This window comes from Zootoca vivipara, chromosome 8, assembly GCF_965207765.1.
Source record: "Zootoca vivipara chromosome 8, rZooViv2.hap1.1, whole genome shotgun sequence".
In the NCBI taxonomy this organism is placed as follows: domain Eukaryota; kingdom Metazoa; phylum Chordata; class Lepidosauria; order Squamata; family Lacertidae; genus Zootoca; species Zootoca vivipara.
The window spans coordinates 24,974,864-24,996,116 of record NC_142591.1 but is presented as its reverse complement, the minus strand read 5'-3'; the positions used below and the strand labels follow the sequence as shown (position 1 = coordinate 24,996,116).

The 21,253-nt window shown below is 46.1% G+C and overlaps 1 protein-coding gene and 1 long non-coding RNA gene across 21 annotated transcripts in view; one reads left to right on the top strand and one right to left on the bottom strand.

Annotated features, from left to right (window-relative positions):
- Positions 1–384: 384 nt before the first annotated feature.
- LOC148684771 (uncharacterized) lies at positions 385–4,675 on the bottom strand. Of its 2 annotated transcripts, XR_015951371.1 has the most exons (3): positions 4,541–4,662; positions 2,809–3,116; positions 537–1,389 (listed from the first exon to the last, which is right to left on the bottom strand). It is a non-coding gene; the product is annotated as an uncharacterized LOC148684771 (long non-coding RNA). The 2 variants fall into 2 exon arrangements; XR_015951370.1 differs by lacking the exon at positions 2,809–3,116 and having other exon boundaries at positions 385–1,389; positions 4,541–4,675.
- Positions 3,986–21,253, top strand: part of RREB1 (ras responsive element binding protein 1) — a 126,196-nt gene continuing 108,928 nt past the window's right edge. For 6 of the 19 annotated variants that reach the window (XM_088675157.1, XM_035125500.3, XM_088675159.1 and 3 more), the window contains exons 1-2: positions 4,565–4,703; positions 10,381–10,424. The gene's annotated coding sequence lies outside the window, so the exon portion shown is untranslated. Of the gene's footprint in view, positions 4,383–4,564; positions 5,120–5,161; positions 5,312–5,532; positions 5,937–6,289; positions 6,312–6,385; positions 7,186–7,230; positions 7,435–7,495; positions 7,793–10,380; positions 10,425–21,253 lie in introns of those variants that run through there. The other 13 variants (XM_088675150.1, XM_060277985.2, XM_088675149.1 and 10 more) reach the window with 12 other exon arrangements.

Genomic DNA, 21,253 nt, shown 5'->3' with positions numbered 1-21,253 from the left:
AAGTAGCAACGATAAAGCCCTCTGTCATCTTCTCACTGTATTCCTTGGTCAAACAGGCCTTTTAGATTTTTGCAGTGCATCGAAAGCTGCCAGACCTGCTTGAGCAGAAATGATAGTGGGACAAAAAGGAATAAGTGTGTGCATGCCTCAGATAATAATAGCTCTAACATGTCACTTTCAGCTCTTTAAAACAGCACAGATCGGGAAGCTTGGACTTTCCAGATGTTGTTGGATTCCAATCAGCCCCAGCCATTATAATCAAAAGACAGCCAAGGACGTTTGGAGTTCTAATCTAACACCTGAAAGGCTACTGGTTCCCCACCTCTGCTCTACAGTCAAGCAACATGCAGTTGTCGTAAGAATTTGTCTTCCTGGATCAGGATATCAATTCTTTGGCTCGAGTAGTGTCTTTATAAAAAGGATGATTGTCAGAAGTCAATGTGATTTACGGTAAATCTTAGCCATTCCCTTCAATGCAAATCTAGGATAATTTGTGTTATTGTCAAGTTGTTACTTCTGTTGTGAATGGTGGCAGTGCTTGGCTACTAATCAACTAGAAGACAAAATGACATAGCTGATTAGTCAGCTACTGTCTCCCCAAAGTGATCAGCTGGGCCTGGTGGCGTTTGACTATCAAAAGGATGCTAGAGATAGCCGTTCACTACAATGCAAATCTAGGATAATTGCATTATCACAATGTAGTTCCTGTTGTTGCTAATGGTGGCTGTGCTTATTCACCATACATTTAATTGAATGTCACAGAATGTGCTTTTTACATTTCACGAACATTCGATTCCACTCTTTGCATTTTGTCCCTATGTGCCCATGTAAACCCACTGGCTGAAGACAAACATTGTGCATCTTATGAAGTGGTCTGTAGCCCTCAAAAGCTTAGGCCCTGATACAGAGGTAGTCAATGTGGGGCCTCCAGATTTTTTGGGGGGACTCCTCAACTCCCGTGCAAGACAGGAGTGCCTGGCGTGCTATGGTCCATGGGGTCACGAAGAGTCGGACACGACTAAACGACTAAACAACAACCTCAACTCCCATCAGCCCCAGCCAGCATTGCCAGTGGTAGGGATGATGGGTGCTGTAGTCCAGAAACTGCAGGAGGGTACCACATTGTCATCCTTGCCCTATGTGTTGATCTTGAAGGTGCCACAAGACTCTTTGATTTGTTGCAACATGGCTACCACTCTGGTATTCGCTATTCAAGCACATAGTTCCTCACATTATGGTGGTTCCACTTGTGCCAATAGCTTTTGGAAGAACCAACAATGGCTCCAGGTTTTGACAGGTCCTTGGGCGAGATGCCCTTAGTGGGTCCCCTTCCCGACTGGTGATAACATTATCACGAAGGAAGTTCCTTCTCCTTGTAAGCTATTGTTCCTAGAAGACAAAATGACACAGCCGATTAACCTCTTGCGAAAGCTTCAGTTAACCAGATACCCTATGACAACTGTAACAATCCCTTAGATCATCTGAATCCACCGTAATTATTTAAAGTTTCTCCTTTGGACTGACACTATAATTATTATAATTGCATCCTGAAACTATTACTGGATGCAGAATTACGTAGCAGAATTAAATATATGACAGTATATACCAGGATGGTGTCAAGCAGTTAATCTTTAATCACCTGTCCCTTTGCTGATAATATAATCAATCTCTGTTATTTTCCCCACACTATAAATTTCCCCAAAAATATATATGGCGTCTGTTTATAAGATACTGAAGCAAATATAAGCTAACCTGCTGCAGCTGAATGTCATGTTTGGTGGGTGCAAGGTTCCTGCAAGAGTGTGCAAAATTCAAGGGAGCAAGAAGATATTGTAGGAAACCCATCCTGTAGCCAAACAGTAGTGTTGGATGCAACCAATGGGAGTTGTATCTCAAAACACATCGAGGGCACCAGGTTGGAAAAAGCTGTCATACACATCATACAGATTATATTCCATTAACTGCTGCTTCCTTTTGCATTCAGGAACTAAGTGAGTGCTTTGCTGTGCTGTCCCAGAAGACAATTTAAATACTAGAACTGTCAACGTGAGCTGCCCTCTTGAGATTATTATTTTTGTTACATGGAACTTTGGCACTGTGTTAGCAGCTTGTGTTTCAGTGCAGCCGGTCAAAAGTTGTGTTTATTTCTGTCATAGAATTTATATGAACAAAACAATGAAATTTAGAAAATTATTAAAATCAATGATACAGGCAGAAACCGTTTTAGGTGCATCCGATTTGTGTGTGACTGCGCCTAACCCAGAAGAGACCCAAAAACATCCCCCAAAGGGGTGGAATGGGGTGGGGTGTTTTCAGACTTTTCCAATGTTTTTTTTCAAATATACGCAATTTCACTTAACCGTGCTGCGTCTTGGAATGTAATTATGCGACGTAGGACATGCCCTAATAACACCCCCAGCTCTAACTTTCCTCTTGGTGGATAAAGAGAGAGGCATTTCTCTTTCTCTTTCCATTCACACACCCAGGCCTCAACTTCCCTTCTTGCTCACCTGTTTCCCTTTCATTAGAAGGGAAAGACGAGCACCTGCTGTTTGCAAGAGAGGAGGGATCAGGTACTTCCCTAGCACTCGAAACAAAATAAAAAAAATTCCTTCCAGTAGCACTTTAGAGACCAACTAAGTTTGTTATTGGTATGAGCTTTCATGTGCATGCACACTGAAGATACTGAAGAAGTGTGCATGCACACGAAAGCTCATACCAATGACAAACTTAGTTGGTCTCTAAGGCGCTACTGGAAGGGATTTTTTTATTTTGTTTCGGCTACAGCAGACCAACACGGCTACCTACCTGTAACTTCCCTAGCACTGCTCAGTTTCCTGAGGAGGGAAAGTGGGGAAAGTGAAGGCACCCCATGTAACAGCATGATCCTCCTGCTCCCTGGCATAGCCCAGGCTTGGCTCAGCTCCCCATGCGGTTTCCTCAGAAGAGGGTGGAGGATGGAATACACACTGAATCATGCCACAGCAAGAGGAAGATTCCTTTCCTCCTCTCCCTGGTACTGCCTGGAAACTGAGCTCTTTTTCTTCCTGGCATCCCCAGAAGGAATTTAGGCAGGAAGGGAAAGACTGGAAGCCCACGGAGATATATTTCTGCCCCTAAGTATAGAAAAAATGATATTAAAAACCAGAAATAACAATGCTTCCGGGGCTGTATACCTGTTTATATAGTTATGCAAAAACTAGAACTCAAGGTCACCTCCAAAAGTGTTTTGATTCAGAGGACCAAACTGTTTTGTCTGGATGAGCATGAAGTGATGGGTTACTTTTTACTTGCTTGTCAAGTATAGCAGGGAGGGGAAATGTTGAAGCAAAGAACGAACAGGAACAAATTCCATATTTTTCAATGGTCTCAAAGCCAAGTTAAGGCCACAATCCTATGCATATTTATTTGGGACTAAGACCTATTGGACTCTGCATATGAGCAAATGTGCTTAGGATTCTACTGTACGCTTGGAGATTAAGCGTTTGATCATATCCTGCTTACAAAAATAGCAGGGGCGATGGACCACCCTGTGCTACTGTAAAAACCAACCCCCAACCAACCAGAAATTAATTTGATAGAGGGATTTTTATTTTTCTAAGAAATCTGACTTTAGGGGGGGAGTTGGGGGGGGGGAGAGGTGGCTGGTACCAGATTTCTTAAACAGAGGATTTTTTTAATCCACTAGCATCCTCCTCAAAATATCCATGAGTCTGGGCCTACCTTATGCCTAAGGAGGATTTTTTCCTCTTTTTACAACCACCATTGTCTGCGTTTTAATTGCCAGGTGTTCAATCAACCTAAACCTAGGAGGGCTGCGTGTGTTTGTGTAGGCCTCCCCGCGCCTCCTCCTTCGTCTGGATGGTGGAGCAACTGGTGACACGGAAGGGATGCCCGCCGCCGCCACCCAGGGCTTTCATGCCTAAGGTTGCAAGTGTATTGCTAATTGCTGAGACTTGTTGCTCCATCCGCTCCAGGCTGGAAGGCGGCGGCGGCAGCAGCAGCAGCCACGACGTGGGGCTTCTCTCTGCCTTTCTCGTTAATTAGACGGGAGAGAGAGAGAGCTGAATGCGCGGCACCTGGTTGACAATGGATTAAGCAGCTCGAGACAGGCAGCGGGCGATCCCTTCAAAGACGATACTGCACCGTCTGCATCCCTAGCGCTTTATCAGTCCCTAACACTCAACTGCCTCTCTCTGCGCAGCGGCGGCGGCGGCGGCGCTTCCTCCTTGCAACTGCAAGCCTGTAATGGAGGGGAGCAGCAGCAGCAGCCAGATGGTACATTACCACCGAGAGACTTTCTAGTCTGGAAACTTCCCTCTTTCCACCATCATTTGCGTGTGTGTGTGGCGAAGGGGGAGGAGGAGGAGGAGAGCAAGCAAGTAAGAGAGAGGGGGGGGAGTTATTTCTTATTGCAAGATTGGTTGGACTTTTGTCCCGATGGTTAGCAAAAAGTTGCTTAAGCGAGGAGCAACAGGAGGAGGCTGAGCTGGCTCCGTGCAACTGGGAGGAGGAGGAAGGAGAAAAGTTTTTTACTCACTTCTCTTCTGCGAGGAGCAGAGCCCCTCCCAGGCGAGGAGAGGGAGCGAGCGAGATAGGGATGCTACCGCTTGCAAGAGGCGGCGGCGGCAGCAGCAGCCTGGCTGAGTAACACGTCCCCGGGAGCCTGGCCGGAGCCACACGTGATGCGCCTGCCTTGGAGGGTGAGCGGGGGCGCGCGGTGTGGGGTGAGGGAGACTGGGGGCACCGTCGGGCGTCGCTGCCGGGCCGGAGGGCTCCTCGGCTTCGCCTCATCCTTCTCCGGGAGGGAGGAGAGGACGAAGGGAAGTTCTGGGGGAGTTGATGAACTTTGCACATCCATCGAAACGCCATTTTGAATTCGGCTGCTGCTCGCTCTCCCCCCCCCTCCCTCCCTCCGGAAACTTTTGCTTTCCTTTGGTAATTGCGCGTCCCCTGGCCTTTCCCTTTCCCGGTTATTATCCTTAACTTTTTTTTTATAGCGGGGGAGTGGGGAGAGGGAGGCCTGGTGGGGCGGCCGTGCATCATCATCACCACCGTCCATCCGCACCGCTTTCCATCATGGCTCGAGCCAGGCAGCCCAGCCCGGAGCAAGTCCGACGTAAGTAGGCGAGGCTGATGCCAGGAGGGCGACTTTCTACCTGCGCCTCTTGGGAAGGAAGAGAGAGGAAAGGCGCAGCTTGGGAGCGAAGGTGCCCGGGGGAGCTTCAGAGGAGTGCAAAGAAACTTTTTTCCCTTCCGAACGTGCGGATGGATGGGTGGGGATGACGAAGGAGGACACTTGTGGCGAAAGGTAGAAAGTGTCCCCCCTTTTCAAGCGGCGCGACTACTCTTAGTGGTGTTGCAAATGTAGCGTTTGGGGAGGGAGAGGTGGCCGGGTGTTTTTTTATTTGCTTTTTGTGTGTTGTGAAGGAAAGTTTCTGAAAAGTTGGTTGGCAGTGGTGCCGAGCAGATGCTGCTGCTGAGTTGGGGCAGCTTCTCTCTCTCCCATCCCCCGCTCCTCCCTGCCTCCCCTTCTCGGCTCCCCCCACCTCTCCTTCCGTGTTGCAAACTGTACCAACCAGCAACACCCGTTGCAGCCTGTTGCCTGCAGGACCTGATGCTCATCCATATTAAACCGTCTGAGCTCAGGAATTCATCCAGATCATCTCTCTCCCTCCCCTCCTACTGCAAAGTTTATTTTTAACCAACGATTTGGATGGGCTTGCGAGAAGGAGAAGCATCTTTTAACCCAATTGGCCTCCGCTCCCTGCAACTACATCCTCCTCCGGCTCGCTCTCCTCTTCCTTCTCCAGCCTTTTTTTTTTTGTTGCGTTGGGGTTGTGCGAGAGAGGGAAAAGCTTTTATGATTTGAAGATGATGGGGAGCGAAGTAGCTCCCCTCCCTTTAAGTTGAAGTGGAGTCGACTCTCTCTCAAGGTACAACTCTTCTCCCCCCCCCAAAAATCCAGACGCTTAGTCTCTTTTTTTACTCCCTCCCCCCCTCTCTCTCGGGCATCTGCTAACTTTTCCCCCTCCTTGTTTGCAAGGTCGGTTGCTGGAAGCATCTGCGTGTGTTGTTTCTGTCGCTCCTTTTTAATATATATATAATTGTACTTTGGTACTTCTCGTTCCCTTTGCCCTCCCCTCCCCTTCACCCTCGGGGGTGGGGGTGGGGGGACAGGGAGAGGTCGGAGCCTTCACAAGATCAGTCCTGCTTCTCTCTCTCGCTTGGCCTTCAGCAAAGGTGCACGCGCGTCATCCTTCTTCTCCTTTCCTCCTTGAATAGTTTGGAAGGGTTCGGCGTGTTTTATGGTACTGTGTGGGGTAGTATGTGTATACGTATGTGCGGGAGGGGATCTGCGCTTCTTTTTCTCTCTCCCCCCCCCCTCCTTGTACTGGTTCCGAGGGACATCTTTCTCTTTCCCCCACCCCCTTCCAATGGATTATAGGAGGAAACGCACACACGCATCGTCACGAGTACAGGAAGCCGCGTGCGTCCGAACCTAGGAAAATGTCGCGTGTCCTATTTACTTCTATTTTCTTTCTTTCTCAATATGCTGCGTCGAATTCTGAACTTAACTGGTCCAGGTCTCTCTCTTTTTCTGTGTTATTTTAAAAAAGGATTCTTCTCGCATCTCTTTTTAATCCTTTCCATCGACCCTTTCGGATGACAAACAACTATTAACTCTCGCACCCCCTTCTACCCCCCCAAACAATTGCTACATCCAAAACTTCTCTAAAAGCGTCCTCCCCCCTGCTCCCCCCTCTCCTCTCCTCTCTCCGTGTTAATGCAGACTAGTCGGGACTCGTCTCTTAGGAAACTGCGACCTTAATCGTTGCTAAGAAGCAGCGGGGGAAAGGGTTGTCTCTCTCTCTCCCCCGCCCCTGGTCGAAAGACGTATTTCCCTGCCCCGCCACCCTTTCCCCCCCTCTTTTTTCTCTTTTCTTAAAAGAGAGATGATGTCTCTCCTTTTTGGGGGGAACTTAAAAAGGGAAAAGAAAAAAGGGGGAGATCTTTTATGACCTCCCCACACCCATGCAAACATGGAGCCAGTTTGCAAAAAAAAGAGAGAGAGATTCTCGCCGCTCTTTGCTACTTGATCAAACTTTTTTTCTGCCCTTGTTCAAACTTTTCCCTGCCGTTGGGCTCGCTTGCTGTTGCCTTTATTTAACCGAGAGAGAGAAGGTGTGTGTGTGTGTATGTGGGTGAAGAGCAGCCATGGAAAACGTGGTGGTTGCTCTCCTCCGTCCTCGGCCAAAGTAACTTCCAGCTTTCTAGCTCGCAGTTGTGCAACAGGCAGAGAGAGAGAGAGAGGCATCTCGTTGCCGGGCAGAGTAGAGCAGCGAGAGAAGAGGCTGGAGATGCTGTGAAAACTTTCGCAGAGGGAGGAGGAGGAGGAGCCGCTGCCGCCGCCGCTGCTTGTTGATGGTGGAGGTGGATTGAACTTTGTCATGTCGGTTGATAAGTTTTCTCTTAGCTCAGCACATTTGTGCTCCTTTGCCTGGCTAGGGGAGAGAACGAAGAGCCCAGGTCCCCCTGGACAGTCCCAAATTCGGCAGGGGCTTCTAAGCAATACCCAAACTGCACTCTTCCTGGGGAGATGGTTGGGGTTTTTAGTTCCCCCCCCCTTGGGTGGTGGGGAGAAAATAACTCATTAAAATGCTATTTCCTTGACTTCTAAGTGTCTGACTTTGAAAAGGATGGCGGAGTAGATGCACTTCCCTTCTTTTTTCTCTTGAGGACCTTTTTCTTTACAGAGTTTTTGGTGCTAGGTGGGGAAAATCTGTAACAGGTATGTGTGTGTGGGGGGGGGCATAAATGTGGTGTCTTCAGTCTGAGAAGGCAGTTAAGTTATTTGGTTGATCCCTGGCAAGGGAAAAGTGCTTGAAACTTTACATTTTCTGACTGCCTTTTACTTTGCAAATGTCTTCCCTTTTGGACAAAGTCGCTCATGTTAATGCAGTTTTTCTCATCCTTTGGGCAGGAAAAAAATTGCCTGTGCGATAGGGGGGTGATGCTTGCCTCTTTTAAGATAGCTGCTTTTTCAGTAACTCCTGGAATTGTGACCCTTCCACCAAATATTGACTGATATCCTTAAAAGGGTATGGTGGCATGCAGTTTGGGAAGGGTTAAAAAAGTTGCCCTCAGCCCAGCCGCTTGGTCTCTCTCCTCAGATAGATATGTGTATATGCGCATGCAGGGGGAGATAGACATGGACCCAGTGACTCATGGTCACACAAGCCATATTTGTTTTAGGGTTTTATTTTCCCTTTGAAGGCTTAGGGGTATAGTCCTCCTTGATGTGTGTGCATAATGCCCATTAGCATTAACTGGTGTTGCAAGTACATCCCTGGGAGAATAGACCCCTTTGTGTGTTAGAAACTCAGAAACAGCATGGCTCCACCATCCGATCAATCAAGTTACCACAACAATTCTTTTCATCCTTCTCTTAAGACACACCTAATGGCTTTAATTGTTTCAGGGCAATTGGCCAGAAACTGATGTCTTGTGTATGTGTGTGTCTGCCTCTTATAGCAATCCCAGCCGTGTACACGTGGAGTATGTTAAGTTTGTGTTAATGTAAAATTTTGCAGACCTTTTAAGGGGAAAGTAACATGCTCCATTTCAGCTACCTGAAAATTTTCAACTAATTCATGCCCATTTAATAAAACTGTCCCCCCCTCTTATAATTAGTTTTTAATACAAAGTTTTAAAAACTGGAACACACCCAATTATTGAACTGTTCAATAGCCAGATAGATGATGCCCATCCTTGCATCTTTGTCATATGATGAACCTTGCTTGGACTTCTGAGAGTCTCTAGAGCAGGGGTCAGCAAAGTTTTTCAGCAGGGGGCCGGTCCACTGCCCCTCAGACCTTGTGGGGGGCCGGACTATATTTCGGGGAAAAAATATGAACAAATTCCTATGCCCCACAAATAACCCAGAGATGCATTTTAAATAAAAGGACACACTCTACTCATGTAAAAACATGCTGATTCCTGGACCATCTGTGGGCCGGATTTAGAAGGCAATTGGGCCGCATCCGGCCCCCGGGCCTTAGTTTGGGAACCCCTGCTCTAGAGATTGCTAAAGTTAAACCTCAGGTGGGAAAATCTCTTGTGACTTCGTAGTGGGTTTAGCAAACTTGTTTTGGCCCTAAGGGCAGACAGTGTGTTTCAAAATTCCCCCTCCCCTCCTCTTCCAGGCCTTTGCAAAATGTCCCTTGTAGCCTTATGGGTTTCCTGGATTTCTTCAAGATGATTTATGTACTCTAGATGCATTTCCGCATCTACACTCAGCTTTTCCGTTACTGAAGGTGTCATAATTAGAGATGCTCTTCCCTGGTCCCCCCCCTTTTTGCTTGTAGTAAAAGCTGGTTTTTGCATCAGCTGTCTTACACTGCTAGTCAAAACTGGCTATCATTGCTAGATCTCTCAGGTTATACATGTTATCCCTTGCGAAAGTAGGTGGTGCGGAGAAGGTCATAGGATAAGTGTTGCTAAGCAGCTAAATAGAAGGATGCTAAAATTAACCCAAGTGCATCTATCAGGGATTCATCCTCTTTCTCCTTTCCTTTTGTAAATAAAATAAAACCACGTTTTTTCCTCTTAAATTACCCCGCTGGGAATCTCGAACTTAAAATCAGACTGAACTTTTGTGCTCAACGTTGGAAATATTTTCATATCGCACTCTTAATATGTAAGCTCCTGTATCTTAAGTATTTGCAGAATTCTGACCTGCGTTCCCTTAATGGATGCTTTCATAGAGTTGAGAAGTTAACAGCACATGGCATCATGAGCTTAATAAACATTACTCAGAACCAAGTCATGTTGAATTTGCTCCCTGCCAAGTGTGGCTGGGTTAGTAGGATAGAAGTCTTGGTTACAGGTAACTTTCAAAATGTGATGTGCTTCCATATAAGTCTATATTTTTTTTTTAGGCTTGATGGTGGCAATTTATCAGGAAATGTCCTGAGAACATACTTGCTTCCAACTTGGTGTTTATAGAAACTTTAGCAGCAGAAATTCCTTTTTCTCGTACCTCCCCCCCCCCAGTACTGGCTGATGTAGTGAGTTGAAACACAGGTGGAATGAAATGTTTCTCCCTCAAACATCAGATAGATTTGTGTAGGAAACAAAGAAGTCTATTACAGCACAGCTGGAGTCCTGGTGTGTAACTTTAGTGCTGTTCTCAAAGCTTGTGTGCTTGTGTCAATTCATTTTACGTTGGGAAAAGCTATGTGACATGCTACCAGATGAATAATGTTGGTTGTTTCCCCCCCCCCCCAATCACTTTTTAACTTTCTGGATACTGGTTTACATATTTTTTTCACACTACACACTTAGCTTAACTTTTAATTCTCTTTCCCCCCTTTACAGATATAAAGTGCATTTCTGAAGAGCGATCCGAAGCTTAGAAAGGGGTAAGAATTAATTTACATTTTCCTTCTTTCTTCTCCCCCACCCCTCTCCCTTTTAAAATACCTTTGCCCTCAAGCTTGCAAAGAAGCGTCTTGGGAAAGCAGATAAGTGGAATGATAAGAGAGACTCTCCCCAATGAATGGTGACAATGGCCGCTATCTTATTAATTGATAGGGAAAACCCTGTTAAGGCTAGGAATTCTGAATTTCTAAAGTGGCTCAGAAATCGTGGCCTGCCCTGGAGTCTTCAGCAGTTGTGATAAGAAGTAGGTTTTATCATCCCATGTTCTGCGGGCCTTGTGTGGGCAGCAAAGTCTTGTCAGAAGCCTGTGGTTGCTAGTCCTCACGGTTGTGGCAGGAACAATGAAAACTAAATTTGAAACAAATAGTGCGGACGGAAACATGTCAGGGCAGAAATATACACTGCTTTTCAAGAATCGATTCCTAAGTGAATAAGAAAGTTGTGCAGTGTGTGTGTGACTCACTAATTTGATGCCTGTTGGGTTCGTGGAAAAATAATGTGCAGATAAATGTAATAAACTGGGTGGTGGTCTGTGGGTGTTTCTCTCTCAAGCAAATTTGCCACCCTGACACCTGTTCTGTTTATGGATGCTCTTGTCCACAAAGATACCTATTCTTAAAATGAAATTCTTCACTTATGAAATAGGACTTGGCTCGAATAGGAGAAAAGTGTGTTTTCTGCTTGTATTCATTGCATTTTTATTTTATTAAATTTGTATACCGCCCTTCATCTGAGTTACAATATAAAAACCGAATATACAATATAAAAACAGACAAATACATGGCATGATAACAAAAACAAACAAACAATACCCCCCTTATTTAAAAGGCCAAAGATGGTTTAATAAGCCAGAAAAGAGGAATGTTTTTGCCTGGCGCCTAAATACATGTAACGAAGGTGCCAGGCGAGCCTCCCTGGGAAGAGCATTCCATATGCGGGGAGCCACTGCAGGAAAGGCCTGTTCTCGTGTTGCCACCGCCTGGACCTCTTGTGGAGGATTATTAGTATCCTGCCCTTCTCCAAGATGCTCAGAGCAGCCTATTTGCCTCACAGCAGCCAAGAGAAGTAAATTTGGCTGCAAGATGGATAGCGGTGGCATCCAAAGTCAACTAGCACTATAGCTGAGCAAGTATTTCAGTGTGGATTCCCCACAACCAAATTCCAAATTCTTACTGCTCGCAAACTGGAATGTTGTTTTTTTTTGGTAGGATTCTTGCACGATCACATTCTGCTAAATATATTGCCTGGTTGAAGCATTGCCCTTGTTTCGGGGAGCTATGTTGTGTTAATTTGCTACCGTAGGGTGGTCCTGGCATCTTCTCTATGCAGGTATAGGGAGGTTATGTGTCTTCTCTCGCACCTCTTTCCAGGTTGCGTTGAGTGTATGTGTGTGGGGTTGAGGGGGAAGTTGGTTGTTTTTAGGACACAAAGGAACTGGGGGAATTTGAGGGAGATTAGCCTCGTGTGTTTCATTTTGCAACAGGTTCCAAATCTGTGCATTTCTGTGCAAAAGGTGCTAAATCCAGTTGTTGGAAATGAGCGATGGGATGAAACGATACCGTTCTGGGTAGCAGTAGCATAAAACAAAGGATGCTCATTTCTATGCTACGGAACGTTATCGCCCTGAAATATTGGCTGATGAAAACAAGGGGGCACTTAACCTGGCCAAGGATTCAGTGGAGAAATTGAACGGTTGGACCTTTTCTAATACAAAAACGGTTTTGAAACGTTCCCACCTTGCAGCCCAGTTCTGCTCCTTGTTGGCATTAAATAGGGCAATGGTTTTACAGGTAGGACATACATTATTTAAGGCAGCAACAGGTGTTGGCAGAAGAAATAGCCAAACTGAAGCATCCTTGCTTCTTTCTTGGTGTGAATCTTAAGGATAACGCGGATGTGATGTGCTCTCTTAAGTGCTCACTTCTAGGCCCAATTAAAAGCTGTACCCCGTGGCAGTTGCTTTTCTGTGAAATGCAAAAGAAACTGACTTTTTGGTGTGCTGTTTTAAAATTGCTTTTGGCTTCCTCAGTGGGCTATATCATGGCTGAACAGCAGCTCACCTGTGAAGGGCAGGGGCCTTTTAACCGAACCTTGCAGATCTGGAATGAATATTGAGTTGCACCCTATTGGTTCAGCAGAACAGCCTGTAGATTCCGTTGCCTAAAGCAGGATGCAAGCCATTCTAGTGCATCTTGTTCTCTGTGCTACCTCTCCAGTTTTTCATGCTAACCAGCCTTGCAGTCAATAAAGGTAGCTCTCAGTGAATAGGCGCTGTAGACAAAAGAAGTAGGTGATGGGTGGGGACTGTTTATTCAATGTGATTCAGGTAAGTAATGCTAAGGGAATTCGAAGGCCTCTGAGACAGGGCAGCTGAATAGTTTTAAGGGGGATTCACCTGCAGATTTTCAAGGGGTCTGTACCAACAAGGCGGAGGGAAGCAATTGAAACCCCCATGCAGGCATTGTTATGTTTAAAGAGGATTATCCGTTGCTTTGAAGATCTTGACTTTTTTGTAGTAGTTGTTGTTCCCCTTTGCTTTAGACCAGTGAGTCTGCATTGTATCCTTTTAGTGCAAATTCTCTAGCTCCTTCCTTCAGAAGAAAGAGTGCCTTAGGGTAGTAGTACCTTTAAAGACTGGCAGATGTATTGCCTAACTCAGGGGTGTCAAACTCAAATTCATCGGGGGCCGCATCCGCAGTTTAGTCACCCTCAAAGGGCCGGTTGTATCTGTAGGACTATGTGTCCACTCTTTATTATCATAAATTATTGTCACTGCATTCAATTATTACTGTTTTTTGTAATAATGTAAGTAATAACTAGCTCTGAAAGCAGAAACATAGTCAGAATAACGGCAAGTAGATATTCAAATGTACAATTATTGTACAATTTATTGAAAAATGATTTTTGGTAACTGCACTGGGTGGTGGAGGCTCGCTAGGGTTTCATGCAGGACCTTTGCAGAGCTACTAGTACCTGGAGATGCTGGGGTCCTTCTGCATGCAGGACAGATGTTCTGCCAGTGAGCCACCACCCTTCACCAAAGGGACTGGCTGAGGTTGACTCACTGGAGCTGCTCTCCTGGTTCCAGGGTTCTTTCCAAGAAGAAAAGAAAAAGAAAGAGGGAGAGAAGACGGAAAGGGAGAAAGAAGGAAGGAAGTAGAGGGAAAGAAAGAATAAGAATGAGGGAGAGGAAGAAAGATTGGAAGGACGGAAGGAAGAAAGGAAGGAAGTAAGGAAGAAAGAAAGGAAGGAAGAAAGAAAGAAAGAAAGAAAGAAAAGAGGGAGAAGGAGGGAGAGAGGAAGGAAAGAGGTGAGAGAAAGAAGAGTAGGAAAGAAAGAATAAAGAAGGAAAGAAAAAGAAAGAGGGAGAGAAGACAGAGGTAAAGAAGGAAGGAAGGAGAGGGAAAGAAAGAATAAGAATGAGAGAGAGGAAGAAAGAAAGGGAAGCGGGGGGTCGCCGCCTTGATTCAGCGCCAGAAAAGAGCACGAAGGGACCCAGGGGCAAAAAGCATTTCCTGTGCAGCGTGAGGCAGCGGGTGTCCGTTTTAGGAGAAGTGCGTAAAGCCTCAGAGTTGCAGTTCGTGAGGCTGAGCCGCTGCTGAGCTCATGTTCATGAGGCTGAGCCGCGGCAGGAGGAAGAGGAGGTGAGGCAAGAGGAGGCGGCGTGCGCCGTGCGGAGAGTCCCGAGCCTCTGGGACCCAGCAGTGCTCTGTAGCACTTTGAATCCTCTTCCTCTTCCACACGGCGCTGCTGGGTGCTTTGTCTGTGTTTCAGCAGCAGCAGCAGCAGCAGCCGTTTCCAGGCGCCGAGCCGTGGCAGGAGGAGGAGGATTCAAAGTGCTACAGAGCACTGCTGCGTCGCAGAGGCTCAGGACTCTCCGTGCGGCGCTGCCGGGCGCTGACCCGGCAAGCTGCCTCCTCCTTCTCCTGCTGTGGCTCGGGGTGCTCCACGCAGCGCTGCTCTGGCCGCCTTTCTACCCACCCCCCACCCCCAGCTGTTTGCCGGCGCTTTGTCGGCGCGGCGCTTCAGCAGCAAGGTCCCGCTGCTGGGTCCCGCTGGCTGGGGCGCTCGGCGGGCCACATGACGAGGTCTGGCGGGCCGGATTTGGCCCCCGGGCCTTGTGTTTGACACCTGTGGCCTAACTGAAAGCTCACGTTCTGATTTCTTGGAGGTTTTTTTATCTTTAAGATGACACAGGACTCTTGGAGCAACAGATTAAAAAGAAATGTGTCCCTTTCTATAATTCTGGAACCACCACAAGGTCTTGTGTGGTTTCCAAAGGGAGACTTGAGTTTTCTCTCTGAAATGCCATTTTGCATCAAGCATAGCTCTTGGAACACTTTTTGCAAGTGCTCAGGGGTTTGGCTTTCAGTATGGCAGATCCCTGGAGTGAAAGTTTTTCAGTGTGAGTGAACATCCATACAAATCACCTGGGTATTTCTTTACTACTTAGGTAGTAGTAAAGTAGTAAAGTAGTACTACAAAGGAGGGAAAAGTGGTTCTCGGGGTCACTGGCCACACAGTCTTTCCCATCATTTGCTACCTGGTCCAGTTAACTGGTGATGTCAGGATTTGAACCTGAAACCTTCCTCATGTTAAGCAAATGCTCCACCACTGAACCACGGACCCATGATTTGGCAGTCAGAAGCATCTTCTGGGTTTGCATGCCCCTCTTTGCTCTCTTTAACCCCCCCACCCCATCTTATACCTTTTTAATTTGGGGTTCTGGCTTGTGTTCATAAAATGCTAACTATAGCTATCTTGCACTGAAAGGGAGAAGAGGCAGCGCCTGAGCAAGTGGGGAGGAGAAGTATGCAAAGACATGGGTTGCTCCAAGTTGCCAAACTATGGCATCGGCAGCGCTGGCTAGTGGGTGGCCCTTAGCAAAAATAAATAAATTGGGGTTTTGTTTTGGTCCTTTTTATTTTATTTTAAGTAGAATCTTTGCTTCCTGGGAATTAATGGGCAAGCCCGTTAATTTATTAAGAGTTATAATTGCTGCTCGGTTAAGGATTGTTTATCATTTCCTGATGTTGGGCTTCCATTTAAAGTACAGTCGTACCTCGGGTTACGAACCGCTCGGGTTGCGAACAGTTCGGGTTACGAACTCCGCAACCCCGGAAGTGTTTTCGTCGCATGCGCAAAAATGGCGCTCGGTTTGCGACCTTTTCAGGTTACGAACTGCGACCCGGAACGGATCGAGTTCGTAACCCAAGGTACGACTGTATGCGATTAAAGGGGTGTGGAAAATTCTGCACAGACACCTTTTCTACATGCATTCGGTCGTCATCAACAGACTCTGTATACAGTTTGGATTTTCCGTGCAATTTTTTTTTGGGGGGGCACCTTTTAAGCAAGGGTTCGTAGAAACAGAACCCGAGGCATCCTAAAGTTCTGCAGCTGGTTGCTAGGGAATGTGCCCCACCCTCCCTATCCCCTCTGAGTCCAGATTTTATGTATGATCCAGTTTGCACTTGTCTGGCTCAGACCAGAATGTTGACTCGCCTTTTCTTGGTAGTTGCACAGAGGGCTGACGGTGTAGACACACAGGTGGCTTGGATTGCTCAGAGAAAATTAGTGGGATAACCTCATATTGCTGAAGTTTGTCACTCTGAGGCACATGCCTCTGGAATCTTAAGGACTCTGCAGGCTTCTGTGGCCTTGTTTTTTTAAAAAAAACAAAACAAAACTGCATAGATCTGCCCTTCGGACTCGCAGAAAAACTAATACTGCAAGGCAGCTTGCTCTTTTTGACAGGAGTACTCTTCTTAATCTGGTAGTTTTTTAGAGGCTTGGTTTTTAAAGCAGTGTAGCAGCAACTGATGCTTCCCTTTAGACTACAGAGGGCATGAATCTTAATCTCAGAATTGTGGGTGAGAACCCAGTGTCAGGAACTCAGATATAAAATCTAATTGCCAATTGGCTCCTTACACCTAGGTTATGGTCGCCACAATAGAAGGTCTATTTATTATTATGGGATTTATTATTTTTATTAATTTCATTTTCTATACTGCTTCTTATTTTAAAGAACAAATCTCAAAGCAGTTTGCAACACATTAAAACACCAACTAAAACAGATCCAGTGCAGGCCAGCCAGCCAGCCAGCACCATGAAAGCATTGATTCAATATATGGATCCTCACGGATTTTCAAGGCTATTTTTACATAGGATGACAGCGAAACTATCAACAAATCACAGAGCATCTCTCTGGACACAGGTGAGGTGACCTATGATGTGGTGGTTTTGAGGGAAGCCCTTGTAAGCCTCCTGAAGATCCATTTAGACCTGTGATTCAGATCCATGTTTTTGTGCCACGACTGCTCTGGGTCCATAATGTTTATGCTTCATTCAATCGATGCAGATGTGAGCTGTGATTTGGTTGTTATGTGTGAGGAACCTGTGAAAAATGCAACTTCCATGTTATTGGATTTGATATGTGCCGTTGCCTTCTCTCTCTCCTGTGGCACCTCATTTTCTCTCTCTGGTTGCTACATTTTTCTCCCAGTTGCCTATTTCGAACCCCCCCCCCAAAAAAAAAAATTCCCCACTTTTCCTTCGTGCTCATCTGTTACGCTTTTGGTCGCTTTGCTTTCCGTTCAGCTGCTCAGGTGCCGATCCGTGTCTTGAAAATGCTTTCCCACTTCCTCTTTCACTTTTATGTGTTTTTGAGGGGCTGGGGGAGAAATGGTAACAACCCTCCCCACCACATGACAAAGGGGTGGAGGGTTCATAGGCTTCATGGTTGACAGAGGAAGCCACATTGCCTCCTCTTCGACTGGCAGGATGACTTCTCCAGGGTTGGAGGAGATGTCTTTCCTTAGACCTGTTTTACCTGATGCTCGGGATTGAACCTGGAGACCTTCTGCATGTGAAACATGTATTCTCTAACCGAGCTATCATTCCTCAAACTTTATTGAAACATGACTTGGCCACCATTTTGGATCACCAGTCAGTTTTCTGCTGCAAAGAAGTGTCAGGTGATACTCTTGGATATACCCATGGTACATGTGAGGTGATGCTAAAGCCTGATAGGCCTGGTCAGTGCGCTTGTCTGTGCCCCAGACTTGTCTGTGCCCCAGAATCCTCTACAGGGATTCTTTTGGAAATAAGTCTGTGTGGAAAGGGTTCCTTATGGATCAAAAACACTGAATACTGCTGGACTAGGTGGAGCTGCCTAGCAGGTAAATTCATTGCATTTTAAGGAAGTGGTTGAAGGAAGTATTCGCCCCTGATTTTAAGACACAGGTCTCTCTCTCGGGGATGGGAAACCTGTAGTTGCAACACCTTTTGGGAGGGCTGCAACTGCCATCAGCTCCAGACAGCATGACTAATAGCTAGGAGTAGGGAGTTTGGAAGTCCTGCAAGTTCCATGGAGTGTTCGAAATTAGCCAGGCACATTTTGTGACTGGCATGGGTCCAGTTATGTGGAGATCTCTGGATGCCAGGTTGGCAACTAGGGAAAGCAAAATGTCACCTGGAGAAGGATCCGAAATACTTTCCTTGAAGCTTGAGTTTGTTTTATTCTGGATTGTTTTATTTGATGTTTTAATGTGTTGTATACCACTTTTGAGACTTGTTCCTTAATATATAAAGTGGTATAATAATAATAATAATAATAATAATAATAATAATAATAATAATAATAATAAAAATTATAATAATGGTTCAATTGCAAACACCTATACATTTCAATTGCGGCGACCATAACCTAGGTTGATGGTGACATTTGGCGATGAGTTTATATATCTGAATTGCTAACACTATTTTCATGCTCACAACCTTCTGGGCCTCATGCCTGCTTTCAGCAGTAACCCACAAAATACTCATTGGGTTGATTTTGCTGCTGCACAAATCCTACAGAAACCAATAAGACGCTGCAGTTGTGCTTGGTTGTCTGCTGCTTCTGGCAACAGTACTTTGCCTGACACATATTTGGCTTCAGAGAGACTTGACATTTCTAAGTGAAGGTGATCAGAGGGGAAGGCAAGACCAAGTTCTGATGACCCTTAAGGTTTACGTGGATGGGGGGGGGGGATTCTGGCTGTGCCAGCGGTTGCTCTTCTGCACAGCTGTTAAGCGAGCACCAGAGCTGTGTTGTCTTTTACATCTGGCCACCCTAGTGGAAACATGCTTTGAGCCCTGCTGGAGCCGAGGACCTAAATATGGGTAAACGATCAAGCGGAGCTCAGGCTGTGCTCTATTCCGCAATTGCATGTGGAATTCTGCTGTGTCAGTATGTGAAGTGTGGCTGTGGCCTTTTACTGAGGTTGCTCTCTGTGTTTGTACGTGTCATGTGCTATGACTACCCCTTAGTTCTCTTACTCATATTGGTATTCTAGGAAGTGTCTCTAAAAACAACAACAGAAGCCTGCTGCTTGCTGTGGCCTTTGTACATTGCTCTCTATTTGGGGGCTTGAAGTGGGTGCTAGCTAACACATCTATGGCAGGCATAGGCAAACTCGGCCCTCCAGATGTTTTGGGACTACAACTCCCATCATCCCTAGCTAAGAGGACCAGTGGTCAGGGATGATGGGAATTGTAGTCTCAAAACATCTGGAGGGCAGAATTTGCCTATGCCTGATCTACGGCATGCACAGAAGTTACAAGCAGTGTTAGAAACTCAGATATGTAATATAATCACCAAATGGCACTTTGAACCTGGGCTGCGGTCGCCACCATGGAATGTCTCGGTGCTGTGTGTCCCCCCCCCCCCGGAATTTATTATTTATTATTACTATTATTGTTATTAATTCCATTTCTATACCGCTGTATATCTTAAAGAACAGATCTCAAAGCAGTTTGCAGCACATTAAACCGTCAAATAAACCAATCCAGAATAACGCTAATTTAAGCTTCAAGGAAAATAATTTCAGATTGTTCTCAAAGTGACATTTCGCTAACCTGGCATCCAGAGATTCCCACATGGTCGCAATTGGACCCACTCCAGTCGCAAAATGCGCCTGGCTAATTTCGAACACTGGTTACAAGAGGCACGAAATAAAGATGGTGGAAATGTTTAGCTCTTAGCACGTGGCTAATGGAATATGTTGGCGATGCCATTTTTGGTGGTTTCCAAGGCAGTGGACATTACTTTAAATGAGGGAGTGGGGGACCTGTGATGCTCCCGATGTGGATTTGACTACAGGTCCTGCCCTCCCTGGCTATTGACTCTGCTGGCTGGAGCGGATGGTCTCTGAGAGTCCCATCAGCATCCGTAGGGCCGCAAATTTTCTTATCCTGCTGCTTCAGTGTCTGGAAAGTATTATACTTGGGTAAATGATGCTCAACACTGAAAATGGTTTGGGTTTTTGAGTATTACTACTTGCCAGGGCAAAATGAATTTTTAAGGAGAGAGAGAAATCCCGCTCTTGTATGCTGGAAAGTCTTTCTCTCCAGAAATTTAAGGAGCGTAGTCCATCCTAGAAGCTTTTCCCATTTGCCCAGAGCCACTCTGGTTGCCCAGGGACAGTAGAAATTCCCTCTTCACCTGCTGAGTAGTGCCAGTCCATCTCTTCTGCGATTGAGCAGTAGCTTTGAGAACAGATGCTGGGGCTGAGGACTTGCACACATTAAGCCCAGGGAAGTGTAATCAATGGATTCATATAATTTGGTATCTTAGCTATTTGGGGTTACTCGAAATACTGGAACGCTTATAATATTTCGTAGAATCATAGAATCATAGAATCATAGAATCATAGAGTTGGAAGAGACCACAAGGGCCATCCAGTCCAACCCCCTGCCAAGCAGGAAACACCATCAAAGCATTCCTGACAGATGGCTGTCAAGCCTCTGCTTAAAGACCTCCAAAGAAGGAGACTCCACCACACTCCTTGGCAGCAAATTCCACTGCCGAACAGCTCTTACTGTCAGGAAGTTCTTCCTAATGTTTAGGTGGAATTTTCTTCGTATTTTAGAATGTTCAAAGTGACTGCTACCTTACTGTAATCTTTACAAAACACCTGAAATGGTAGACCCATGTTGCTGTTCCCATGTACTTTATAGAGTGAGTTTTCCTCTAAGGCAAGGTTTCCCAAATTTGGGTCCCCAGCTGTTTTTGGAACTACAACACCCATCATCCATAGCTAGCAGGACCAGTGGTCAGGGATGATGGGAATTGGAGACTCAAGTTTGGGAAACTCTGCTCTAAGGCTACGTAGCACATTTATTGCCAAGGCAGGGGACTTCCCCAAGTGGCCATTCGGTCTTTTAGCCTCTGTGGTGCCACAAGCATGCTGACAAAATGAGATTTGCAAAGATAACATGGAGTTCCTAGCAGCTCTCCTCTAGCTCATCTGTCTTTTCTAACCCCTGTGTTTTTAGGACTCCTCACTGCCGGGCTTGCCTTAATGGCTTTGCTGAGCTCTTTCTCTTCTTTGCTGACTCCCAGCGGCACACATGCCGTTTCCTCTTCTGCACCCCTTCACAAACAGCTCTGTGCACTGTTGCAACTGCTCCCCAGCCCAGAAACTGTACTGAGATGTGTGTGGCTTTGCTTATTGGTATTGATGAAAAGACAAGTGGGTCTTCCAGTTGGGTGGAGCTCGTTCAAGAAAAGAGAGCGGGAGCGAGACACCGATAATATGTGAAAGAATACAAACTCTTTCCCCCACCCTGGGGAAGATCCTTTATTTACCCGTGTGTATGCCTTTGCTTTCCTCCTTTTGGCATCCTTGCAATTTATTAAGCAGCCCGCTTCCACTGGTTGCAGAGCCAGGCGCTCTGAAGACAGTGGGCAGGTGCATGAAATGTTAAGCAACCTGTTGCGTAGAGGAGTGTGATTTGTTACTCGACACCCTGTGGCTGAAGCAGC